This window comes from Ailuropoda melanoleuca, chromosome 4, assembly GCF_002007445.2.
Source record: "Ailuropoda melanoleuca isolate Jingjing chromosome 4, ASM200744v2, whole genome shotgun sequence".
NCBI classification, from domain to species: Eukaryota; Metazoa; Chordata; class Mammalia; order Carnivora; family Ursidae; genus Ailuropoda; species Ailuropoda melanoleuca.
Genome location: NC_048221.1, coordinates 83136810 through 83164645, shown reverse-complemented (window position 1 = coordinate 83164645; position 27836 = coordinate 83136810). Strand labels below are relative to the sequence as shown.

General features: G+C 39.6%; 2 long non-coding RNA genes across 3 annotated transcripts in view; one reads left to right on the top strand and one right to left on the bottom strand.

The window, feature by feature from the left end:
* The window catches only part of LOC117801973, a 203531-nt gene that overhangs the window by 87547 nt on the left and 88148 nt on the right, over nt 1–27836 (bottom strand). The gene's annotated exons all lie outside the window — the stretch shown is intronic.
* On the top strand, nt 18383–22103 carry LOC117801974. Its single transcript, XR_004624904.1, has 3 exons — nt 18383–18583; nt 19101–19218; nt 21982–22103. It is a non-coding gene; the product is annotated as an uncharacterized LOC117801974 (long non-coding RNA).

Sequence of the window (27836 nt, the reverse complement as noted above, 5' to 3'; positions counted from 1 at the left end):
ACATCATCCTTCAAAACAATCCCTGTCAGGACTATGTCAACCCTTCGGGGCAATTTTGATAACCTTTTGGAAGGAATTTGCAAGATACCACTTCCTTTTGCACACTTAAAGATAATACCATGTAGGAGCCAAGAAACCCCATTATGTATGGATTCTAATATTTGGATGGATAATAAGCAGCTGAAGGAAATCAAACAGCAAAAAGCTTCAATGAAGCAAAAAGCTTCAATGAAGATTGTTTTCTCTCCCAGTTTTCCTGACAGCATCTCACTGAGGGTGATGTTATTATTCCTCTCAGCCCCCACACACACACGCATGCATCTCCTTTTTAGGAATCTACACGGAGCTCAACTTGCAGTGATGTAACACCACTGCTGATTCCACGGGTATGTGAAAATAGTGTGCAATATTACTTTCTCCCTTGCACCGGATCAAAGTGGGAATCCAGCTTCTGTGAGAGAGTGACCTCTCTGTGGCCAGTGACACTGCAGGACACATGCCAGAATGTCTTTGGAGAAAAAAACAAAAAACAACAACAAAAAGAAAAAACAAAAAGGAAAACAATTGTGGGCCCAAAGAAAATTAGGTTATTGATCCTGGAAAAAATTTCCATATTATTTTTTTAAACACCCAAAGTCAGGCAATCACAAATGACTGTAATACAGAACAGGGCAATTCTGAAACCAAGTAATAAAAAGACATTGGGTGAAACCTTTCATGTGTAAGTGAATTCCCCTTCCCTCCCTGATCATTTTCCCAAAGGTTCTTGGTGAATTGATTGTCCCATGCTACATGATGCAACATAAAGGGGAAAAGACTGATAGGAAATCAACATCTGAAGTATATATGTTGCACAGAAAAAAAATAAGTAGCCATATCAAAAACTAAATGTCAAGAGACACTAAGAATAGAAAACAGAGATATGTGAGAGGGAATTTTATGTTTTAATTTAATTTAATTTACGTGACTTTTGTATTGGAGCCCACTGAACTGACAGGAAATGAAGATAGTGCCTATCCGGCCTGAGATATGTGAGGCTTGTAATTGAAATTAATTATATGTTCTTTACATTTTCCATTTCCCTTTTAAAGTTGGCCAGGTGGGAATGCTTTAGCTCTTAAGTTACAGAGTCGCGTTCAAGCTCTGTAAATCCTTTACAGTCAACCCTGAGGCTTCCAGAGAGCCCCTCCAGCTCCCCCAGCCAGCTCTGGCCTGAAACATTCCTTCCCGACCTCACCCTGCTTAAAATCAACCGGCCCCATCCCCAGGTCACCCTGGCTGGCTGCCCATCCACACATTTATGTCTGCCTTTTGAGTGTTTTCAGAAGCCCATTAAATTGTGCCTTGGCAGGCCAGACACCTTCACCCTGCCCTGAGACCCAAAGAGAGTGGGTTATCAAATTCCCTCATCAGACAGTCACAGCCTGAGTTTTTGAGCCCTGCAAAGAAGCTCTGCAGTTGCACGGAGTAAGATGTTAGGACTTGTAAACATGTCATCCAATATTATAATATGCCTGTGGGGTATGTTTAAGTACAAAGGTTGGGCGGGCCAGGGGATACAAAGGCTGGCCTTTCTATGGAGCTGTCTTCATGTACATTATTTTTTGGAGACAGCACAATATTGTATTTACTTGCTAAAAGAGCTGACTCTCATTCTTAAAGCAGCTGGCCCCATAGTACTCTTTGGATGGCTAGAAAGTCAAAAAGGGATGCACAACACCCTCAACTTCTGCAGGAAAAAGACGGAAGGCTTTGCTCCCACCCACGGAAAAGCTCCAGTGCTCCCACTTCCACCCTAGTTCTAACATCCTGACACCCTGAGTACATTCAAAAGCCAAAATAATTTGGGTAAAGGAGCAAAAGCCTGTCTTGACCTAGCCTCCAAATCTTTAGACAACTTGAAATAGACCTCGCTGGTCCCTTTTCCTGCCCCAAATCACCGCCTAAATTTTGCTTTGACAACAATCGAATAGTTCTGTGATATTGGGCAATTATGTCCAACACTGGCCTACTGTTTAAGGCAGAATTAAAATGCAGTAATGGGTTGAGTTGTAAGATCCACTTGCATCAACCTTACTTCTTATCTTGGAGATGAGATAGAAATTGCTGAATTGGGAGACATAGATGCTACCCTGGGGAGAGGTCAAGATTTTACCTCATAAAACTTAATCAGTCCTTCCTTCCTTCCTTCCTTCCTTCCTTCCTTCCTTCCTTCCTTCCTTCCTTCCTCCTACCTTCCTATTCATTTATCACAGTACCATTTACCTGCTACAAGAAATCTGATGGAATTTAATCTATAACATGGTTCTAGAACGGAAGTACAGCTGCACAGCAGAAAGGGGGCAGTGGGGGGGGGCTGATATTTTATAACCCACAAAACAGTCAGGCCTGCTCTGGACAGAGGATAATGCAAACTAGCTTTGCTGGAAATGAGCTGCAAAATACCTTCATTTTCTACTACAGTGAAACCCTGATAAAATCACAACTGTTAAGGTCATACAGTATATCAGGTGGAATCACAGTCTTTAGAACTCCATTATTAATGCAGACAACCTCACAATCAAAGAGGATGAGAGCACAGTTTCCAGATGCCAATGATTTGATCCTATCTTATTTGGCTGTTTACATTTAAATAATGTGACTGTATAAATTTAAATAATATGAACCACCAACAGATGGATCCCAGTGAAAAACTGTGCCTTCTCTGAGACCCTGAATGTACACTATACAGTGCTTTACAATTTATTTGAGCCGAACTCATATTAAAAAAAATGGGGTGGGGGATAAAAAGAGAGAGAAAGAGAGAGACTCATTTCTTCTGCCATTATGGAAATAAAAGGACTACCGCTTTAGTTGGTGGCTGACTGTGCCAAGGAAACATGCAGTCCTCTAACCTCCGGTACAATGTACCCATAAGGTACCAAGCATCAAAGCATATTAAAAGATATTAACTGCATATTTGCTTATGAACAAGATAAAAAGCTGTAGGGCCTCCAGGTTCTCAAGCTGTGAGTGGAACAGCTTTGCAATTTGCCTGCAAAACTGCATTTTGATCTTAATGAATATAAAATGGCTGCCATTAAAAGTAAAACAGATTATTTCGGGTCTTCCAGGGCCTATAGCTCTTTGCCGGCCTTGGAGGGCCACTATGATCTTTCATTAAAATCTCACAGCAGGGCTCCCTCACCAGCAAATCAAGCCTTGCAGTCTAGGAGATTGGCTACATTTAAAAGTAATTTTCAGAAATCTACACAGATTTTCAATTTGGTAATGAAAGCCATAAGAGAATGCAGGCGGCATTTTGTCGAATATTGTTACTGATCCAGCGCTCACATTCGTTAGAAATTAAACTGCCCCGTAACTATCACACTGATGGCAGCTTGCCATTTCGGCTGCTCTAATCTCCGTTTGTTAATGAGTAGCATGTGCTAATTGTTGTCATCCTTACCGCGGATCAGTCCTTCCCTAACAAACATATTTTACCTGCTCAGAGGTGGAACCTTTCACTTTGTCGACCAAGTTGGAACAGAGCACTGGAGCTGAGGTTGCTTTGTAAAGAGAGAGAGAAGCAGCCGGCTGAGCAGCATTAGAAAACACAAGAGGGAATACAATCTGAAATTGGGTGCCTTTATTTTATTTGGATGCGTCCGTTTGGTTGTTTTTTTTTTTGTTTTTATTTATTTATTTATTTATTTATTTATTTATTTATTTTTGGTCTAGCCTGTCTTCTAAAACCCCGGAGTAGGCAAAATGTTCATACTTTTATATTACTCCCGGGAACGCCTGGGCAAACTCACAAAGTCTGGGGACGACCATGGTAAAGTCAGTGGTAGTAGACAACAAGGGAGGGCCTTACAGTAAGGAGAGATGGAAGGTGTGGAAAGTGGAAAGGCTCTTACTTGCTCTCCAAAGCCAGAGCACACTTACAACCTGAAGTAAATGCCAGACTGTTACTGGCTCTCAAAAGAAAGTTTGAGTCTTTACCTCCATTCCTAGGTTCTAAAGTCTGGGAGGTGGGCACTGTGTTATTCCAAGTGAGCCATGGTAGGGAAAGTTATCAGGTGGATGCTAAATAATGCGGTTTCTGGGGAGGGAGAGCACTCGAGAGGGGAAGAACTAATAAATTCAGCTACCTAGAGGTGCGATGCAGGCAGAATCGAGAGAAGCATAGAAAATAATTATAAATGAAAGCATGATTAAATAGAAAAAATGTTATATAAAAGCAATCTAAGACAGAGTAGGTATTTTTACGTTTGCATTTCTTTGTATTAGAACCGAGGAAAGTTTAAAAAAAAACCGAGGCAAGTTATTTTTCTGAGATTCTTAAAAAAATGTCAGATTATTCTTCCCTTTTGGAAACACATTCAATAAATTTTCTTTACTTGGCAATTCTCTTTACCTGGCACCTTTAGGGCAGAGCACTTCCCTGCACTAAAATGTGACGGACAACAAAAGCTGCTCTCCACCTCCTTGCTGGCTGGGCATAAATTCTTCCTGCTGATAGAGAAAGAGTCTCCGTTTAAAATAGCAGTTCTCCTTGGAAGAGCACTGGTAGCTGCAGAGCATATATGCAAAAGACGTGTTTCTTTTCAGGGGGTCAAAGCAGGCATCTTGTGTTTCAGTGTAAGCAGGCCTGCAGCCCCTCTGAGCATACCACAGGTGCCTTGGAACACCTGGGCTAGACTGCTTTGGTTTCCACAAAGTACAATTTTAATTGGGTGGCATGTCTGTGATTTTAAGGGAGTGACATGGGGCGCCTAATAAGGTGCCACCGCTTTCGTGCATTAGTTTTGAAGAGAAAACTCAGGCCATTTCCTTGTCTCTGTGGCCTCAGGAGACCCATGGGAAATAGATACAAACAACTTGGTAAGCAGTTCTGAATCTGTTTCACCTGTAGTTGCTATTCTAATTGCAGGAAGCACTCATGTAATATGTTAGGGTTTTGAACACCCAAGTGACACAATAGGAAATTCTGCTGAATCCTCCCGAACTCAGAAGTCTGAGACTTCTTTTACTTCACCTGTCGTCAATTGTTCTAATATTCCTCAGGGAGCTTCCAGGTACATTTTGACAACTGTATACTGTAAGGTCTCTTTTACCATCATTTTGGCTTGTGCTAAATTGTGGGTAGAGTGACAGTACATTACAATTCTGACTCTCAAGTATTAAAATATAACTGATAATAATATCCCTCTAATTACTGGAGTGGGGGGAAAATTGCACTTCAAGTCATAGAAGTTACTATAATTAGTCTTCAGATAATCAAGTTAAATTTTGCTAATCGTAATAAAGTATAATTATGTATTTGTTTTGTTCCAGAAACAATTCTATGGAACAAGCATTGGCCTTGCTTTGTCACTCTGACCTTATTAATTCTGTTGGAAAATACATATCCAAACACACACACACACACACACATTAGGTGGGGGATTTTATTAAAAAAATCAAATGAAAGCGAAAACATTTATAGCCTTTTAAAGAGACATCATAAATTTTTTCAAATAATATTTTTATTGCATTATGAACTTGTTTTTTTGCCGTATCCCTACTTCAGAAATTGCAGATATGGCATTTTCAATTGTCTATTGCAATTAATTTTTTAAACTAAATGTTAAAGATAAGCAAGATATTTTTGGAAAGAGAAGTATAATGTTTCAAATAAGTGATTGCTTGAAACCATACATCTACTATAAATCACACGTCTCTTAAAATTTCATTCTTAAGAACAGAATTCTAAATCAAGGTCTACGTAAAGATACATTTTTTAGCTTTTAAAAAACTTTTAGAATATTATAGATTCTGTTTTGATCAAGTCAAGCTTTTTAAGTTTTTTTTTTTTTGCTTTGACAACATAACGCAAATATGTCTTATACTAGATCTAACAACCAGCTTGAAATACAGCATTCTCATACACAGGTATACTTTTGTATGTATTTACTCAAATGGACCTTATAGAGTCAGCCTCTGAATGACAAATGTGTTTAATTCCCAAAGTTAATTGGTAACTAGCTTTAGAATTTGTAATTAATTTTCCCTAGAAACAATACTTAAATAACCGTTTGGTTCTAAGCCTAGCCCATAGAAAACAAATTTGTCATCATGTAGCTGAGTTGAAATGCAAACTGCCTTGGCCTGTCCTTTGGTTCCAGGAAACAGAAAAGCCTAAGATACAAAGTGAGGAAAGAATGAGATGAGTTTATAGGGGAAGATGTGGAGAAGAGCATGACTTCCTTTTTCCTGTTCGGACTTTGAGTTGTCCCACCTCTATAGGCAAAGGACCCTAGGCCCAGGCCTAGACCCAGATATCTACGGCCTCACACTGCCCCAGACTCTGTAGCTGCTGAACCCAGGCTGTACAAATCCACAGTTTTCATGACTCCAAGATCAACTACCTCTCATTCATCCTCCCAGTGCTCTCATCACATTCCAAAGGCTTTTAACTAGACCTTGGAAGGAATGAGGAGCAAGACAAGAGAGAAGCAGTGAAGAACTCACATTTCCAGGTGGGTGCTTCAGTTCAGGTTTGAACAAGGAAGCTCAGTGGCTGAGTGTTCTAGGCAACATGCATCTCAAACCCATAGTGCACCCTGGTTAATGGCAGCATTACCCCATTCCACTGCCACCACCGTCACCACTACCACACAAAATCCTGCAGTAGAAGCCTCACTGTCATGAGGAACAGAAAACAGATGGTTTATAAGGGGACCTGTGACAGGCAGCAGTATATGTTGATGCATGGGAGTTAGGACCACAGAGGATCCTGCTGGATATTTCTATGTTTTTCCTCTTGCCCAGGCCCTTAGTAGCATATTCTGTAAGGCAGCATGGACTTCTGTCGTGATGAATGCCATTCTATGGTTCCAGCTTATGAGAGATGACAAAGGTCCTAGAAATGACTTTTAAATTAAATAGACCCCAACAAGAAAGAAGAACAAATATTTCGGAGGAGCCAGGAAAATTTGAATCTGGTGTGAAGAGGGTAAAAAGAAGAAAGTTTGGACTGGTGGAGTTTTGTTCTATATATGGAGCTACTTCCCTGGATAATGAGTGTAGAGTTCCCCTAAGGGCAATGAGAACCTCTCTCCCATTACACATACAATGAGGAGAATTCTCAGGACAGTCACACTGGAAGAGGTTTATCAACTTCACCAAGAGACAGAGGTGGAGGGAAGAAAGAGTAGTTAGCTCTCTACAAGAGAGTTCAGGGGATCATGTTTAGACCTCATGTGACATGAACTATTTTACTGGGTTCTAAATGCAAAATATATGTAAGGATCCCACTCCGCTCTGTGATTATATATGACAATCAGTGTCGAGGAGATATGGTCACTGTTCATCTATGGCCATGAAGACGTAAGCAAGAAGCTGGAAAACATGGGCATACAGGTGGTAGAGACATCTGTCTCCAACTTTAGTTGAGAACCTCAAGGGATTTTGGGAATTTACTAGGTGGTCCAAAAGAGAATTTATTTTTCCTATACCTCCTGATGGTAAAAAGAGGGTCTTCTGCACAAGAAGAAGTAGTCCTTTGAAGATGGGAGCAATACAATACCACAGCCAAAAAAAACTGCTAAAATTTGAACCCAAAAGGGCCAAAACTAAATAAAGCTCTAAAACTTTTTATTAAGCTGTATCAAGAGATGTGATTTAGAGACATTAAATTGTACAAGATTGGATCAGGGTTTTTCAGAAGAAAACAACAGCATAGTTGGGCAGATACAATGTATTTGTTCTGTGTGTTCATATAAAATGACAGACTAAGAACAATACACTGAATGTTCACTTTAATACAAAAAGCTAGATATAACCCTAGACCTACATCATGTCTTTGTGACATGTGGGGCTGCTGCTTAGGAGGGCCACCCAGATCATCCAAGGGCCTTCACCAGTTTCTTTCTTTCCAATCTGTTCTAAACCAGTACAGTTGTACAAGGCAATAAAAATAAATGACTAGGAAAAGAAAAAATCTTTTAAGATATACAAAATTCAAGTCTCATTTTTTATTAGATTCAGCATACATAAAATTATTTTTGTTAAAATTACTTTAAAAGTTTCAACAGAATTACTTTCCATTCTGTACTTATCTTTTTGCAAACCAGGAATAAACTGCTCACAGACTGGCACTGCTTTATGAGCCACATTTTGAATGGGTCTAATTGGCCCCCAAAAGAGTCTGTAACGTGGATGTGACTTAAGTACTTTCTATCAAGGAAGAATGGCCATGAATGGCCCTGATGAGGAACTATGATAGAATACATTTCAGTGCGGTTAAAAGAAGGGGAAACTCAAAGTCATTACCATTTCAGAAGTGGACTGACAATCAGTCCCATACCTTTCCAACACACATGACAAAACTAATACAGAGGTAAGTTAAATTAACGGTGGGAACATTTTCTTCCACAGAGTTGCCAGAAAATTCTACTAAATGAAGATTTTCTGGTAAGTTTTTGGTTTTCCTTCTGCCAGCTGCATCCCTGAGAAAGATGAGAGATCAGTCTGGAGAATTTTTATTCTGAATTTATTTTAACCAAAGAGGAAGTTTCAGTTGACGAGTTGAAAGTGACGGGAAACTTGGGAGGGAAATAACGTGTCATCTTAGAGTCAGGTTCACAGAAAAATATTTCTGGACATAGGTATTTATCTTAAAATTAAGGAAAGCAGGCATCAAAATAGAGAAAATGTAGACATGATCCTATGGCTACATCATTTTAAAAGGAAAATGAACTTATTTTAAAATTTCTGACAAAATAATAATATATTATTCCATAGATTATCCCAAGATAATGTAACATGAAAGAGCATTGTTTTTCCCTTTTTAAAGCTATTGAATGCAGGACATAAAGGGACACAGACCCCAAAAGGAAGGCTGAAAACATGAGGAGGAGCCAATATAAAAAGTGCCTTTAAGAATGTTGTCAGGAGGTCTAACACTTGGCTAGAGGTTGAAAAACTGCCAAGGACAACAGAAAGCTATTTTAAGCTCTGTTTGTAAAGAAGAACAAAGGGATAGGTACATTGATTGGGGCACACAGCAAAATGTTAACAGATGTCACAGGGAAAACGGAACTATTCAACTCCTATTTTGATTTTGTGGTCTCTATCACGAAGAATGATCTTCAAACTGGAGAGGGCAGAGTAAACAGAGTTAAGAGTGAACTGGGGCCCAAGATAAGTCAAGACACACTAAAATATAACCTTGTTGCTTCAAATGAGTTCGAGGCTCCAGGCCAGACAAATTCTCTCTCAGGTTACTGAAAGAATCTAAAAAAGGGTCCAGATGTGATTATGAAAACATTATCACTGATTTTTTTTTTTTTTTTTAGAATCATGGTCTAATTATGGATGACCAGGGATTAGTGTGGCCTAAGGAAGGAAAAACTTCATTTGCAAAAACGGAAAAATGTCTAGAACATATCTCTAGCAAAATTCTAGAACGTATTGTCACAGTGATGAGTTGTTTATGCTTAGAGAAAGAAGTAGCAATAACCTTAAATTAGCAGAGATTCACTCCAGATTACATGAATCTCTCCCTCCCTCCCCACCTTCTTTCTTCATCCTTATCAACCTCACTCCCTTTATTCCATTCCCTAATTTTGGGGGGTTTCCTTTATGTTTTATAGAATGATTAACCAAATAATTTCGGGGAACAGCTCTCAGTTTTATCAAGACATTTAACACATTACTCCATAACATATTAGTAGACTGAAGAAAAAAAAAAGTCAGTGTAATTAGGGTGACTCAAAACTGGTTGAACAAATGTTCCCAAAGAAGACTTGCTAATTAATTGGGGGCAACCTGTAAAGTTCTCTAGTGATATGTGCTCTTTGGACTTCATTTTACCCCTTTGTTCTTTCTCTTTGTACATAGCTTTTCTCTAGGACTTGCCATATTCCATGAAAATATATGCTGTTGTGTTTGTCTCAATTAGATTCCACAAATATGCATTTGGTGCCCATTTTGTATGAATCAGATGGGCTCTGGCAACATGAGCTGGGTAAGATCCAATACCTTCCTTTAAGTAGCTCATAGTTTAATGGGGAAACAGAGGAGTAAGTCAACAGTTACAATGCAGTGTAATACAGAAAAAAAGATGTGAACATTTGTTGTATCCCAACTTTTTTCTAGGCACAATGCTAACAGCTTTACGTTTCATCATATCCCCTCAGAAATGATATAAGGTAGCTTTGATTTTCCCAGGAGTATTGATGAACAAGGCCAAAGCCCAGAGAGATTAGTCAACAGGCTCCCAGTCAAACCTCAAGTCAGATACAGAGCCAGAATTCAAAGTCAGGTCCACTGGATTCCAAAGCCTGTGCTCTGTTACACCCCGTGACAAAACCATCTAAGTCAAGAGAGTAGGCCAATATCCAGCAAAGGGCAGGTTCCCTGAGTGTTCTGGAGATGAAATGCTATCTAGAAAATCTTCCAGAGAAGGGGAAGCCTAGCCTAAGAGAGATATAGACGTTAGCCACAGCAGTTGCCAGAATGTTGAGGACAAAATTTTGGGCAGAAGGAATGACATGCAAAATCAATGGGGTTTCAAGGACACAAGTGCATGATGGCTGTACGTTAGATGCGTGCGCCAAAGTCCGGAGAACTTGGGAGGAGTCTGTACACAGCGAAACGGAAAGCCAAATAGAGAGGTGATAGCAGGCTCCCATTCTCTCTCTTTCTCCCTCTGTCTCTCTCTCACACACACACCACATAGACACAGAATAGAAACTTTATGAATGTGTATTATTAACAAGTCTTAATTACAAAATATAAAGTTTCAGTACATCATGTTCCCTTGCTTCTTTATTTTTCATACGTGCGCTTATCTGATTTATTCCTAACTTTTAACGTTTTCCTCTTTCTACTTCAATTTTCCCCCTATACATTCAACAGATGTGCTTCAATTTATGCATGAAATGAGTTCTTGCAAAGTTGTGTGATTTTTTTTTCAGTAAATGAAATATTACATTAAAGATTACGAGGGAACTTCCCTTATAAAGGAATCTTATGCCAAATAGCTTTGTAAAGCAAATAATGACCCTATAACCAATCTTTCTCTAAATCTAGATTTCCATATATCAGATTTTACTAAAAAGAGATACATCTGTACTTTATTTTTACATCTATCTGCTAGCAGTACTGCAACATAATAGTATGCCAATTTGAAATACCATAATTTTTATACTTTTTCAGTTCTTACAATGCAATCTTAGAAAATGCATTATTTTCTATATCATACTCACACATGCTTTCTCTTCCTTAGTGGAATTGTAGAATTTTCTTCCCCTTGATATCAGGGAGGTTGTCAGTAAACTGCAAAGTTAATCATCATGTATAGGGAAATTATAATATCCTGCATCTGGTGTGAACTACTTTGTATGCATTTTTACAACAGATTTCTAAAGTACAAATAATTACATTGACAACTTTACAAGTTAACAAACTGAGGCTCAGAAAAGTTGAAGAACTTCTACAGGGGTCCAAGGTGTGCTCTGATCCAAGTCACCCTGACTTTACAGCCACAAAAATAACTACTATTGTATATATCTTATACAATTATTAGAATTATTAGAATAATGAACATTAAGAAGAATTTTGTTCCTACAGAACATGACAGTTTTTGCTGGATATTGGTGGTAAAAAAAAAAAAAACCCACAACATTTTTATGAGAGTTAAAATAGATGCTAGCAATTTCTCTGCTGTCAGTTGTCTGGACAAGACATTTACTCTTTCAAGCCTCAGTTTTTCCATCTGTGAAATGAAACACCTAAGTTCTTCTCTGCCAAGAACATTCCTCTACCGTCCTGCTACTAGGAGACAATGCATATACCACATGCACTCCTGTTTTTCATGTGTTTCACTAGAAAGTGAGTTCAGATGAATATTTGTATCACAAGGAAACACTTCCACTGGCTAACTAAAAATTCAACAATTTTAAAGAGGCAAATGGAAAGAAAAATTAATTCTTCCTTTTTGGCTGCTATGGGTCAGGATGCTAGCCCTGGCAGCATCGTTCTCAAACCAAAAATCTTTCATAGGTGAAAAAAACTGAGTGCATAGCTGTAATCTTGATCTAAGAGTGAAGATTCAGATATTTTCTGATTCAGCCAGACCGCAGTATTTGAAAAAGCACGAAGAGTTTCCTGGTGAAAGTCCTGAGCCCGTTCCTGGCTGTTAACTAAATGTCACGGGCAGCCCCAGCCCTGGCCACATGCACTTCGTCCCCCTGGACCTCACAGGCCTTCTCAACTTTGCTATTCAGCAAGAGAAAGAAACCGAGCTTCTGATTACCTTTCTTTTGCCTCTTTTCCTTTATGATCAAGGTGACTTATAAACAGCTGCAATAAAAATGATTTTTTTTTCATAAGCGTCTTCTCAATAATATCTCCAAGAAAGCAGGAAGGCTAAAAGATACGTGACATTCACAAATTTTGCCCCTGAAGCCACAAAATACACACGAGCAATTTCTTCATTTGACCAAAACGAATGGTCATCACAAAAACAAATGTAACTTTGGTATCCCTGATTTGGCTGAGACAGCTTAAGGGCTCAAACTTAATAGACTTCTTCTGACCGATTAGGATCAGTGCGGGTTGCATCATCCTGCCGGAGCCCACAGCCAAGTCCAAACCACAGGCACGGAGCTGCCCTTGATCCATGACCTTAGCATACAAAACAGCAGGCTGGAGAATGTCACAGGACTCCCAGGGAAGGAACTTTGAAGACACTGTTCATTTTGCTTGGTGGTCTTTCACAAAAGACAATTAAGCATTAAGAATAGATTGATGCTTAAATAAAATGCCCGACAGTAAAAGCACATTTCTATATTCCAAAGGCCCGAGAAGAGCTGTGCCTAAGAAGGGATTAGCTACTATCAGATGATATTACGACGGGATTAATGATGTTTCACATTCACTATATTTATAAAAAAAGAGAAGAAAAAAAGAATAGGAATCTTTTAAGGAGCAGGTAAGTGATTTCTATAAACCTTAAAAGCTAAAAGAAAATTCATTTTTAAAAGAACAGTAGTAATAATAGTACAGTATTTATTTATAAATCATTGGAGTATTTTTTTCTTGGGGAAAAAAACCCAGCTGAACATTTCAGGTAAATTGCTGCTAACAGTCTGTGGACTGTGAGTAGTGTGTGTGTGTGTGTGTGTGTGTGTGTGTGTGTGTGTGTTTGAGGGGGGGGGAGGCGGGGAGGGAAGGTGGTGGGGGGAGAGAGAAAGTCTCCTGTATGGATACTTTATATTCCACCAGGTATTTTAAACCACTCTTATTTTAGGCAATTGTTTTTGTAATAGATACACTAAAGGTGATCGTTTTATTTTATTGCTAGTCATTGCTGACTGAAATATTTTGCCAGATGAAAGTAATTACTATGACTATATTACTTCTCTAACCTGTTCTGTGTATTGGATCTCTGGTACTCATAGTATGAAATTCTGTCACCTTGTTTTTAAAAAAATGTCATCTGATGATGTGCTCTGACCTTACTTATATAAAGACATACCAGTTATTCTGCTTTGTGGGGTTTTTTTGTTTGTTTGTTTGTTTTACTGTCTGTATCTTTACATCTCCAGAGGTTGCAGGAAGACCCTAACCTTGTGTAGAAATATAAAGATAAGAAAAAAATTGAACAATGCAATGGCTAATGTGGGTATTATAAGCAAGGAAACACAGCAAATCATTTTAGGTTGATGATAATAAATATAAGAAATCCATTTCACATCCAAGAAAGGAAGGAAGGATAGGAGGAAGGAAGGAAGATGAAAGAAAGGAAAGTAGAAAAGGAGAGAAGGAAAGAATAGAGGAAGGCAGGAGAGAGGGAGTGAGGGATCAACAAAGCAGAGCTGATAACAACAAACTTAACCCCACCAAAAAACTGTTGGCTACCATTACATATGGCTAATATTTACATATTTGAAATCATGTGCTACCTGTCTGCTCTACTGTAGAAATTGGTCATTCAGACAGAACTACACTGAATTTAGAAGCTTTTATTTGGAAACATGGTCAAAAGAAAATAGTACTGAAAAAAAAAAATAATGTCTGTTAGTTTTCTACTCTGACCAACTAGCTAATCATCTAGCAAATTCCATTGGAAGCTTCATGCCCTAATGTTGCAGCCAGAGTACCAGCATTAGATCCGAAGCACCGATTACCGCAGTAGGGCATGTGAAGTGATGCTAGTTGAGTTCCAAAAAATGAGCAGAGAAGAGAGATCTTCCTGTTCCCTTGATTTTCCTTCACAAACAGAATCCTCCTATCCTCCCCCAACACCTGCCACCCCCTAATCCTACCCTGGATCCATGAGTTTTTCTCAAGAAAGCCATTCGACTCTCCACAGGGACTTGGTATTGATCCCAGAAGAAGGCTGGAGTCAACTCATCTCAGCTGCCAAGTTCAGAGAAAAGCCATGCTTTCAATGACACATATTAGACATCTGTGGTCCTGACTTGAACTTTTTTTGCAGTGATGAAAGACAGCATTAGACAAGGTTCTCATCTCTCAGGAGACAGGTGGAACATTGCCACAAAGTTTCAAGGGTGTGATGCCACCAGAGAGTCACGAAGTGTTGTGATTTGTCTTCTCCATTTTTTTTTTCACTTTTTGATTTTTTTAATTGAAAGCATAGACCATGTTGGCCTGGGTCGAAGTCCTTAAAAAAGTCTGGCTTATTGGAGTCCTGCCAACATTACTGCCAAGAGTTCTAAGAGCTATATTTGCTGCCAGAGAAAAGGGACATCTTAATCCACAAAACAACTAATAGACACATCAGCTCAGTCATTCCAAAAGTCCTTAATGCTGTCAGGGTATCCCCTACCTTGCCACACCTCCGAAGTCCTCAAACTATGCCGGCAAGTGGTAGACGGGAGTGGAAGGCTCCTTCTGAACCCCCACTGTTACGAGAAACAATGTTTAGTAGGGAGTTCTACCCACAAGGCTCCAACATTTTACCAAGTCTGCTTGATTCTACACCAAAATCACATACAATGAACAACTTCACAATTGCTTCAGTCTGCAGGAATTAAGACCCTAATTCACCTGCCTCTAAAATAAAGCTTCCTCAAATCTGGTCACTCTGACAGCTACCGTAACTCCTGCTAGTTGAGAGCTCTGCACAGCTGCAGCCAGAATTGTGTTTGTTTATGTTCTTATGAGGGATTGGGGCTTGAGGCTTGAAAGGGAGATGTGGCGGTGTAAGTAAGTAGCGGCGAGGCTATCTTTGAAGAACGGACGGAGCCTCTGAAGGCACCAGGGGGGACAACAGAAGAGCCAGGGGCTCAGGCTGAGCCTGTGGAGCGTCCTCTCCAGCAAGGGGAAGAAGGAAGGGGAACACAAAGCGGGAGTGGGCGGCTGACTGGAAGCTCGCTGTGTCACAGAGGCTAAGGGCTGCCCTCCGCAGACAGTCAAAGGATCAGTGGCCACCGTGGACTAACGGATCGGTTTCAATGGTGTGGCAGTCATAGAAGCATGAGTACACGGAGGTTAAGGACAAACTGGATGCAAAAGCATAGGAGTGGCACATCACCTGTTTGAGGCATTGGAAGTGGAAGGAGAAAAGTGTAAGGTTACCCAGAAGAGGCAGCAGGGCCAACAGAGGGCAATAATTTAAAGTGCAAATTATTTGCACAGGAAAACATAAAAACCATATTTCTAACCAGTGTGGGCTTAATTTAAAGTGAAAAATAGGGGCACCTGGGTGGTACAGCGGTTAAGCGTCTGCCTTTAGCTCAGGGCGTGATCCCGGCGTTACGGGATCGAGCCCCACATCAGGCTCTTCTGCTATGAGCCTGCTTCTTCCTCTCCCACTCCCCCTGCTTGTGTTCCCTCTCTCGCTGGCTGTCTCTATCTCTGTCGAATAAATTAATAAAATCTTTAAAAAAAAATAAAGTGAAAAATAGTTGCATAACTATACATTAAATATTTAAAATACTTATAAATGAGAAATATGATGTGACTACGATAGGCAAATTTGGTGAAAGAAGTATAGTAAGTAACATTTTTAGCAGGTACTCTTGAAGTTTACATAGTTCTTTCATATATCCTCCAAAAGTCCTATGACGCGGATCTTTTTGTTATTCTTATCTTACAGAAACCAATTTGCCCTGGAGTACAATTAGCTAAGTTAGTTGCGGAGGTGGGACTTGTTTCTTCTGGTGCCCCCCCTTTTCTCCTTCTATACCAAATCCACTCTTCAGTAGACAAAAGGATGACTAAAGTGTACTTTTTTACAAGACTTTTAATAAATACAGAAGATTCTTTTTGCCTAAACAGATCTTCCTGCCGATAAATCCCACAAGCATACACCTTCACTCTACCTCAAGAGTGTTGAACTAGCAGCAACTAGCTTCGAATTACCTCTCTTTATTCCAACAATTCCAACTGCAAAAGTTGTGTCATTCCCTATCTATCTATAGCAATGAAAGGAAGAAAAGGGTTGCTAATATATATAAATACCACGTGCCCACTCCAGTATTGCTCTCCTATGTGACATACGTAAAGATTTACTTTTCAAAGATATTTCTCTCCTCTCTACACATCTACATATCAAGCCTGACATATGCATTGCTGGTCTGCTGGAATAATCGTATCAACTTTTTTAATATAAAAAAAATCTAAAGTAAGATTTTTATTAAGGATAATTAAGCAAGCTAATATAGTAATAAGTATAATACACAATAAGAATATGTACTAAAATATCTGCTTTGTGCAATGCAGAACTGGTGTTTTAGGAGATTAACAATTATGATCGCCAGTCCTCTTCTGATTCTATAATACTCCACACAATCTTTTTTAAATTACTTTATTAACCTTTCCTCCTAGCACAGAAGTGCCCGATTACAGATAATATTTCAAAATCATCTGAGGTGTAAGTGTGTTTGATTTGCTCAGTAATTATTTGTCTACTTTATTACATTGGCCGAGCACACAAGCTCCTTGACCAGCTTTATTTCAAGTCCAGTTAAGAATAGGGTCATATCATTTTGTGGATCACTCCCTTTGGGCCCCAACGTACATGAAATTTTCATACTGGAGATGGGGATGGTACATAGAAACATAGTACATTTTAAACATGGAGAAATCATTCCTTGCCCTATCATTGAAGGTTTCAGGCCCTAAGCTTAATGGAAAGAATGTTGTTCACAAGTGAAAGGAAGGTGTTTATTCCCTGCATGATTAGGACGCAGGCGTTGAGGACTGAGCATGCAAATGACCCTTGATGAAGTCTAAAAGCATATCATTCACATCCCTCTGGTGGCCTTACCCGGGGTCTTTATAATCTGTCCCTTGTTATTCATGGCACCTAGAACAACGCTTCTATTTTGATCTGAATCACGAATGCATTTCCAGCATATATTTTGACCCACTCAAGGCAGAAAGGAATGAGTGGGGGGCAACCACAAGGGGAGATGGCAAACATTTTCCTTTTAACAGGGGTCCGGAGGAAAGAGTCCTGCCTGAAAATCACACTGGGTTTTGCACAGGGAAAGTTTGCCTGCTCCAACTTTACAACTCAGGGGCAAATGAAACTGATACTTACATGTTCTTAAAGATGAAAATGCATTGGGATGAAACAGGGTTGGTTGGCTCATTCTTGAGGGCCACCACCAGGATAAAAGCACAAAGCCAGAGGACCCTGTTTATTGTCCACAATCAACAAATTCTGAAATTTCCATATGGAGCAGGATTCCAGGACTCTGTTAGTCATACAGGATATGGCTGGTCAGCTCAGTCACCCGTGGAATTACAGTGTAGGGTATGGATGCCAGTATTTTAGACCCAAACCGAGCATAAAAAACACAAAGTAAAATTCAGTGTCAGCACAAAGTTGACAGCGAATGATTATAACAGCTTCGAAGCTTGAAAAAGAGTGTAAATAACTAGGATCCCCTGCGGGCTCACTCAGCCTGCATACATAACAACCGTGATGGACAGCCTCTGTGGTAAAGTCGGGGAAACGAGGCACCGGGAAGATGCAAAAATTCCGCCAGCAAAGAGCCTTAACTGTCACCTTTCTGACTAAATCAGCTACTTTCATATAGAGAGAGAAACAGAGCAGTAGGCTATGCCTTTGGAAGACCAATTGCCCTTTTGCCTAGGAAGCAGGAATGTTAATTATCGGCTCTTCTGTGGTTATCAAGGCACTGCAACCCCCAGCTTTTGCACTTCGCGAACACTCTTCTCCCTGATCTTTAATCCTTGGCGCTTTTAGTCCACAAAAGACTGTTATTCAGAACAACTCTGCCATTTATAGAATGCAAAAATAAAGGCAAAAAAACCCCCACAAAAAACAGTCAGCCATCCCAACTAACTGTTAATTCACTGGAATGCTTTGACTGGAAATTTAATTTTTGTGTCTTTTTGTATGCTTAGGCACACCAATGTGCACACACGGATACCTTCATTCCACCAGGGATGGTTTTCACATCCTGAAAAACGACAAGCATGCGGCCTCCAGCCCGGTGTAACAGATGCCAGCTTTGTGTGTACAGAGCCTCGTCACCACTTGCACTCATCAACTCAAAGGAGAAAAGGAAGCAGCCAGGTCTTCTGCACACACCTAGCCAGCACTCCACAGGTTTGTAATTCATTTACAAGATAATTAATCAATTAGCAAATGATCCCTTTCCCCTTTGTTATTTATGCTGCATAAGAATCGCGGCTCCAAATGAAATGGCAGGCCACTTGTATTGAAACTTTGCCCTTCAAACACATTGGTCTTATTTATCTGAATTGAGCAGATGCTTTGCAGTGCTAGCCCATTGTAACTGGACTGTTTGCTATTAGAACCCAAGTAAGATTTAAGCTAAACAAAAGAGCATAAATATGACATCCTATAGACATTCATGATGATCAACTGTGCTGTATCATCACCAGCCATTGCCACTTATTCATATAGGAAAAGAGGGAGAAAATACACTTGACATTGCTAAGAGGGGAACTACAGTAACTGGAAGGAAAGGTGAAGATGGAACTTACACCGTTATTGGCTCGGTTATTGGCTCGAGAGTACAACTCTGGGGTCTTAAAATGCAATTAAATTACTACAATGTGTAGATTCTGATTACAGGCTCAACAATTCCCATTTCTTTCAGTGCTCCAGATTATACCTGGGACCTCTTCGGGAAGCAAAGATGTCAGGCAGCTTTTGCTTCGGGACTGGGTGTTTTTCATCAGGTCTCTCAGATAACCATCACTGAGGAGAAGGTCAAGGTAACAACCTTATGATGGTAATCCCATCAGATCCTGCTCTGATCTGAGACTGGTCAAAAGAAGGAATGCTTATACAACCCCTTCACCTTTACGGTGTCAGACGCCTCCACTGTAGAACACACAAGTTGAACTATGTGATTTTTTTTCTTGTTGTTGTTGCTCCTTGCACAGCTATTGTATTATGAATCTCTGCATCCTTCCATATTAACACTGCTGCCAGGTGGGATAATAGAAAACACCTTCTCCCTCTAGCCAGGGTAAAGGTATAAAAATATTTTAAAAGCAAAGAGTCCCCAGAATCATACAAACATTTCAACAGCCAAATGAGCAGAAAGTCTGTTTTTGTTGCTGTGTTTTTAAGTCAACAATTATGTATTAAATTACTCCTGTACACACAGAACAACAAAGGCATTTTGGGTCCATTCGTACAGGTGAGAAAATGGGTCAGCTATGTAACACTGAACCCCAGGTGTGCACATGGCAGAAAAATTCTGTCATCTATTGCTTTTATGGAGGACTTCTGGGGCAGACTCAGAGCCCCACGTAGTCACTTGCCAAAGCTTTAATAATAGAACAGCTACAAGGAAAACTTCCCTAACCCTTTGCACTGTTGAGAAAGGACTAAGGAATAAAAAGCATTTGAATGTTTAAAAAGGAACTGTGAAACTTAGTAAATGAGAAAATTAGAGAAAGGTCATTATAATATGAATGAATATCCTTAAAAACAAACAAACTAACCCCAAACCTTACTGTTCTTTTTATCTTTCTCAAAAAAAAGAATGGTCAAATGCATACAGAAGCCAACTCCACTTGTTAGCCATGCTGAGCAAAGCTGGATTTGTTCGCTCGCAGGAATAAAAAGCACAACAGTGAATCTTGGAGGCATTATTTCTTAGCAAAATTAGCATAACCCAGCACATCAGACTATTAAAATTTAAAAAGGATTTCAAACTGTCCTCATATCATCAGCAGAGTCATGTCACAGATTTTTTTTATTGGTTCGGCAAGCTAGGTGTAATTGTATCAATATTTTAATGCTTGATGCATATTGCCTGTGATACATTGCTTGCATAAATAAAAAGCACCAATATTCAATTGCCAATGAAATAATCACATACTCTAGATCTTTATTATATCATGCATTATTTAATTACAATAATCAGAGTCCTTTTGAAGGTAAAACAAGATTAAAAAGGTTTTGTTTTATTGGATCTATATATTTGATTTAAACTTTACATGTTAGCTTTACATTAAGAATTTATAAGGCATCAGTTCAAATGGTGCTATTATAAGAGTTTATTTCTTTTATAATTAGTACAGTACTCTTAAAGTACTCCGACTACGAGATAATATTTCAGTATTTTAATGAGCTTTTTAAGTGTAATTGATGTAACAATCATTGAATTACACATTTCTACCTGAAGAATAATGAAGGAAACATTTTAATGAGAAATTTAATCATTATTAGCAAATGATCTACTAAACTGCCATTTGCTGACATTTAAAAGCTTAATAGCAGAAAACTGTATTTTCCTACGTCTGCATCAACATCAATGGCGATTACTTTTCTGTTACTCTGATTTCCCAGGTTAACTTTCCACCATCACTAATTTATTTATAAATTTGAGAAAACTTTCTTTAACCCACAGTTGTCAGATCCTTCCAGAAAGTGTGGGGCTTGACACTTAGAGGGGTAATTTAAATAAATTAGCCCCTTTTCCAGCCTTCAGCAGTTTTCAGCATAAAAGGACTCTTTCTTGTGAGTATTCATGCTTGCATCAGCTTGATTTTGATGAATGCCCTGCGAATTCCCTGATAGTACCTCAGACAGAGAGATCTTAGACCCATGTCAACAAGGGGCTTTAAAGCTCCCTCATTTCAAGAACACATCAGCATTCAGGAGTGGGTAGACCTGAGTAAGAGGAGCCTACTATGCAGCTTTGCCAACTTCTGGGTTTGGGTTTTACTGCTGAGTTTACAGAAATCCCTGTGCCGCGGGGAGAGAGATTTAGAATGGAGACATCACAGTGGAGTCCGTAACCATGTGTTTAGGGGGCATAAAAAAGAACCACAAGATAATACTAGGTAGGCAGGATTTCTGTAACCCATTGTAGGTTAAGAGAGTTAAAAGAAAAGCTCAGCCTTCCAACTGAAGTGTTGGAGAGTCTCACGACCTTCCGATCTTTCCCAGGCGTCCATGTGCCTTGCTGGTTTCGTGAGGGCCAGTCATTTCCAGGACTCCTCGGTGGAGTGCTGCTTATCTCACTGTGTGATTTGTATGATGTGAACAATCAATTTAGTGGACAAAAAGGAGTTGAGGTAGACACACACTATTATGTATCTAATGCACAGTGAGATTTCTTTCTTTCTTTCTTTCTTTTTTAAGTTTGAGTTCTGACTTGGAATCCTGACCGTGAGTGGGCAAAAGGGAGGAAGGAGAAAATGCTAGCATTTGACTCACACCAGTGTCCTGATGATCACTGAAGTCCCTTTCAGTCCAAGCATACCAGGTTTCCCCCAGTTACTCTTTTTCCATCTCAGAATTCCCATAGCCCTTGGTTTTTTTTTTTCTGTCTCCTTAAGGAACGTGCTCTTTTTTCACTCTGCATGCTGTTACGGACTGAATATTTGTGTCTCCCCCCACCGCAAATTCATATGTTGAAATCCTACCCCCCAATGTGATGAAATTAGGAGGAGGGGCTTTGGGGAGGCCATTAGGTCATGAGGATGGAGTCCTTAAGAATGCGATTTGTACCCCTATAGAGAAGGCCCCGGAGAGCTCTACAGCGCTTTCTGCCCTGTGAGGACGCACCGCAAAGAAGGAAGTCTGCAACCCGGAAGACAGCTCTCTCCAGAACCTGACCATAGTGGCACCCTGATCTCAGATTTCTAGCCTCTGTAACTGTGAGAAATAAATGTCTTTTGTTTATAAGCTCCACAACCTATGGTAATGTGTTATAGGAACCCAAACTAACTAGCATACATGCTCTCAAAAGAGATCATTAGAATTAAAAAAAAAAAAACACATCATTTTTTTTATTTCCCTCATCACTGAGGGAGCTAGATCCTAGAGCTGACTCTCCACTGCCTACCACTGATAGCTTGGTGAAAGTGCCAGCCCTGACAGGTTGTGCTGGGCACCACACCTGGTCATCCAACATTGGGTCTCGTGTCTCTCTGCTGCTTGTAAATGAACAGGCAATAATAATGTTAGTAAATGGTCTGCAGGGGTTAGAGCACTCAAGAAACCATGGATAGAACATCTTTCAAGTAAAGGGCAGAGCTGAGAAACAACATTCCAGCTTATTTTTTGTTTGGTTTGTCATGATGCAGTAGGTGATTTTTGATATTGTTAATTATGGGAGATGTCATTGCCAAAACTCCAAAAGACAAGACTGACATACTGTATTGGACGATAACTTTTGAAGTTTATTCAGAAATCAATTCTGATCCTGCATCGAAAAACAAAATTACAAAGGACTAATAATAAAGCAGATCTCTTTTGCTAATTACAATATAACTGTAAATCCTGAATACAGTTGCATATAAAGGTGGCCCATGTGTTATGTCTAGAAAGGAGACAGGATAGCACTGACATTTCTTATTAAAAAATATTTTACATTTATTTTTTTAAGATTTGGATTATCATTTGTTCATAACTAGGATATGTGTTTTTAGAGATAAAGGACAATTTTCACATTATAATTTAGAATTAAATAAGCATATTTTTTCCAGATCTCCTATATTAGAGGGAAATAAAAATGCAACATCAAAGAAAACATAAATGAATGTCTGGCTGGAAATATAAAGGGTATTTTCAGAGAAACTGGGTCAGGATTAGTTATTAGAAATTTTTACCAAAATAATATTAGGATGGTGTTTTTAGTTGTGATACCATATACCAAAGCACCCTGAAACATTCCCATATGAGCGACCAAATTTTTATTAACATACAAATTTTTTTTTGTTTACAATCAGATCATAGTGTTATCTATCCAATGGAGCAATGTCAGTCAGCTAGTCTCAGGAAAAGAAAACTACAACTTGTTCCAAGGTAGAAAGAAAGAGACAAAGTAAGGAGGGCAGAGGAAGTGTAGAATGGAAGGACAGATGGAAGGAAGAGCAAGGGAGAGAAAGAAAGAGAAAGAAAGAAATTGTAATGCACAGCACTAAACCAATGCAAAAGAAAAATCTAGTGTTTTCTAGAATGTGGAAGAACTTTGCCTCTTAAGAGCATAATGCCCAGGACAATAAAGAGCTCTATTCAAATAGCAACACAGTGGTAAAGGGCAACCACATGAATTGTATGATAGTTTTGGATGCAATTTAATTCCTTCAAGAGTGCCACCAAATATTGTAGTATTCAAAAGAGTGCCATTAATGAAAAAGGACATATAGATGTAAATTGGAGAAAATGAGAACAAGAATTAATTCAAATGACAAGTACTTTTTGAACAAAAGCATCAGTATTCTTACAGTATTTAATGATTCTCTTTACCCTAATCTCCTCAGTTTTATCCACTATATTGGAATCCCAAAGACTCTAACTCATCCAGTTAGCAAACCATATATAAACAAATGCTACTCTTAAAGATGCATTTCCCAAAGGATCCCTCCAAACATTGGGGAAACATGAGATGAAAGCCACAAAGCAGGTTAATGATGCCTCCTCAGAGCAGCCTCATGTTGCTGCAACAAATGTGGTCAATGACAGTTCCCCCAACAGCTGCTAGGGCTTGATCCCAATTCAGGAGATTCTACCAATTACAGAAAAGCTTATCAAAGAAGTCAGAAAACATGTTCAATCAAGTGAGTTTCCCCTTCTTTTGCTATCATTCAAGGAAATTTCTTTCCCTCCAAAACACAAAAACCCTCTATGTAATCCCAAGTAAATATGAGTCCAGTTCAGGCTTTGGATCTATTTCATTGGTACATCGTTCCCAGCTTTGATAAAATATTTGAAATGCATGCATATACACCTACAATGCACACACACACACACACACACAAACACACACGCACCCACCCTAGATGACTGTTGATTTGCTTGAGATACATATAATGAATTCTTTTTTTGGGTAAACTCCTGTGTCCATTCATGAGAAAGAAGAATCACAACTCAGACTTTCCTCAGTTTTAGCTTAAATTTTCTTTTTCTCTTTACCTGAATTATTATTTCCTCCCCACTCCATCTCTGCCTTCTCACAGCCTGTTTTTTCCCTTCAAGTCAAGCCCAAATCCTTGCCCCTCCAAAGGATTTTGATCATCCACAACGGGAAAGGAACCTCCCTTCTTTAGAAATACCATAGTACATATAGTCTGTATACATATCACATGCAGCATACCATTTATTGCCTTGTATCAATCATTATTTTAAAATGTATAGATAACTTCTGTGCATCTAGATTGTAAACTCCTAAAGGTGAGGGCTATGCCATATATTGCAGCTATTAAGAGAAAGGAACCCACTGACTCTACTATTGTGTGCCCTGAGTAAATGTCTCAACCTCAGTTTTCTTCTTTGTGGCTGGGAATAATAAAAGGATGTATCTCATCAAGTTGTTCTGAGAATTAAATAAGCCAATGCATGCGGCACAGTGCCTTGCACACAGAAAGGTGTTCAAGAGTTAGCAGTCGTTGTTGTTGCTAGTTCCTGTCTCTTGGCTCCCAGGGCCACGCTCTGTACCCTGTCCACCACACGTACTCAGTGCTGAGATTTTTGATTGTCTGATGAGGGGGTATCTGTGGTTTTGGCCATGCAATATCTGATTTATCTCTGCCATTCCTCACTCATTAGCCCTTCCTATATACAGCCTTACCTCATGCAGACTTCATGTGGCCTAGAGGAAGCCCATCATTCCACCAGCCAGAAGAAGGTATGTGATGCCAAGGGACGGCCTAACAACCAGCCCTCCTTTCAACTGTTCTCATCCAGGAGTCATTCTGGGAAACCATTTAAGCATATAAAATAATCACAGTCTTTTCCTAGACTTGGCAAACCCCCAGGTACTAAGAGACACCCTACCGGCATCCCAGAAGCCCTCATCTCTGGGAAAGCACAGATAGCTCTAAGAACTTGTCCAGTGGCCCTCCTATTTGTGGGCTGCACCATTTCACTGTTACTGGAAATTCATCATCAGTTAATCATTCCAAGAGGATGCCTAGTAAATGTTGTGTGAAGAGTAGTAGGAGTTGCATTTGAATTTGACATGTGCAGATATGTTTAAGAAAGGGTGATACAAGTTTCTTTCTAATATATTTATTTACCTGAAGAATCAAATTCTTCTGGAAAAGCAGAGATATTTGAGCTAGGGCAGTGAACCACATCAAAAGAGGGGCTCCTCTGCCAAGATGAATGACGGAACCCCAGTACTTTGTGGCTACTTTATCCTACATGGGCTCCAGTCACATGAGTTTTTATTTTTGTAGCTGTGAATTAATCTTGCTTTCTTCTATTTGTCCTCCATGGATTAGCTCCAATGTTACTTCCTTTGAATGCTGGGGTGGGATAACAGCAACAGGAGGGGAGATAAGAACAAAGAATGCTACACAGAACCTCACTGAGTTACTCAGGGTTCAAGAAGTCAGCAGCAGTGGTAACAACAGTCCTTATCCTGAATGACACTCCCTTTGGCAAAAGGTATGGGGAATTCTGGCATAGGTATTGTTTGGCGTCAGCTGTCATTGGGAGGGGGGTGCCTTCAAGTGGTGAGGCTGTCCTGCATTGGTGCTTCCACTGTGTACAATGGTACCTTAGACATCAAGCATGGGGAGGGTGGATACCTTCATCAATGGGCATGAGAGCTGTTATCTTTACAGGTTCCAGTGAATTTTCATCCTTTCAGTGGTGGCAGGAGACATAATCATGGGAAACAGGAGTGGAGGAGAGGAAAATGAAGACATCTTACCCCAAGAGAACTAGTGCGAGAAGCATAAAATAAGGTGCACCCTAGCATCAGACTTGGGAGGAAGCCTGAAATGATCATAAACCATAGAGGGAAAGAATCCAGGAAAACAGTCTTCAATGATTGTTGCTGTGATTCTGATCTTCCTTCAGACAGTCAAGGCCTGTTAGCCTAGAGTTACATAAGCTGAAAAAAGCAACATGCTTGGTAATGTGGGGAGACATGGTTCTGCTAGCCCCGAAGTGAAAACATTAATTTTGAATTAAAAAAAAAAGTGCTCTTTTTTTTTCCTTTTTCAAACCTGACATACATTTCAATGTTAACAACCTAAAGCCTTTCAAAACATGGTGTGAGGACTTAATGCTGTCTTTTATAATTGCTGAAACTTTTATTGAAAATGTTTGGTCCTAAGCCCTGAAGATCAGTCATACAAAAGTGAGCGACACATTTAAAAGGCAAATGATCCTGTGAAATGTCAGGCCCAGGAACAATTTTGGAGCTGCAGTTGGTAAAAACTGACAAAAATAAGTACTGCATATAAGCAGCAAAACTTCCCACCAAGTCCTCAAAACTTTAAACATGATTTTTGGAGCCTCAGATTTAGTTGTTTCTCTCTCAGATCAAAGCCATGGGTCTGTTAAGAAAAACCTATGTCTATTTTTATGGCATGACTTTTGTTTATGGGAGCACAGTACAGAAAGAGTCTATATACAGCTTTGGCCCTAAATGCTATAGAGAGTAGCTGGGATTTGTGGGGGGTTAGTATTATCAGGACAGACTCTTGAGCAGCTTTTCTTGCACACCTCATTTCTGTCAGGGACTACCAATTGCTTATTCCTAGCAAACAGGCACAGGTCACTGAGGTTGAGAAAGCTTCTGGCCCATCAGTGTTCATAGTTCAAAATAGAAAATTTAGACTTTGGGTCCTGGATCTTTGTCACCAACAAGAATGTTAACCTGTCAATGTTTCTGACCAAGATGAAGTAAAAGTGACTACATTTAAACTCTGCCTGAAAAAACTAAACATACTAGATAATAACAATGGTTTTCTAGATGATAGATATCAAGGAATGGCAGTGATCTCTAAGCAATGGGAACAAATGAGAGGAGCCCTAAAGTTGCCATTAACAAAGGCTCTGACAGAGTACCCAGGCTGCCATAGCGGGAGGGGCACCCAGGCAGAGCCCAGCCAAATCCCAGGTTGAGGAGACAGAGCTGGGTATGGGTAGACACAGGTAGCAAGAGCTCCTGAGAGAGAGCTCCAGACAAGAGAGGGCTGCCAGAGGAAGACTCTTAGATATCTGCAGAGAGGCTCTTGAGTATTTAGCAGACTATTTACCAGCATAGGCCTGTGATGAAACTGAGGCCAGGGGAAGAAGCAACCAAAAGGATTAGAGAAAACACTGTCTGGTGCCCACACAGAGCTGGGAGAGTGCCTGCTCCCACCAACACCGAAAAGCTCGTAATTCACAGATCATTATGAAGAGTGCACAGAAGTTTCCTGCCTCACTAGTGGGAAATAACCAGCCCAAGGTTAAACACTGCTCTGGACTCATTTAAAAATATTAAAAGTAAGACTTTCCCAAATTCAAATTTCCAGGTAATTCAGTTGTGTCCCAGAACAAAAGATACAAATGTTTATGGGAACATGAAAATAACCAGCACCCAACAGGGTGAAAGATTACCAGATATGCAAAAAATCAGGAAAATGTT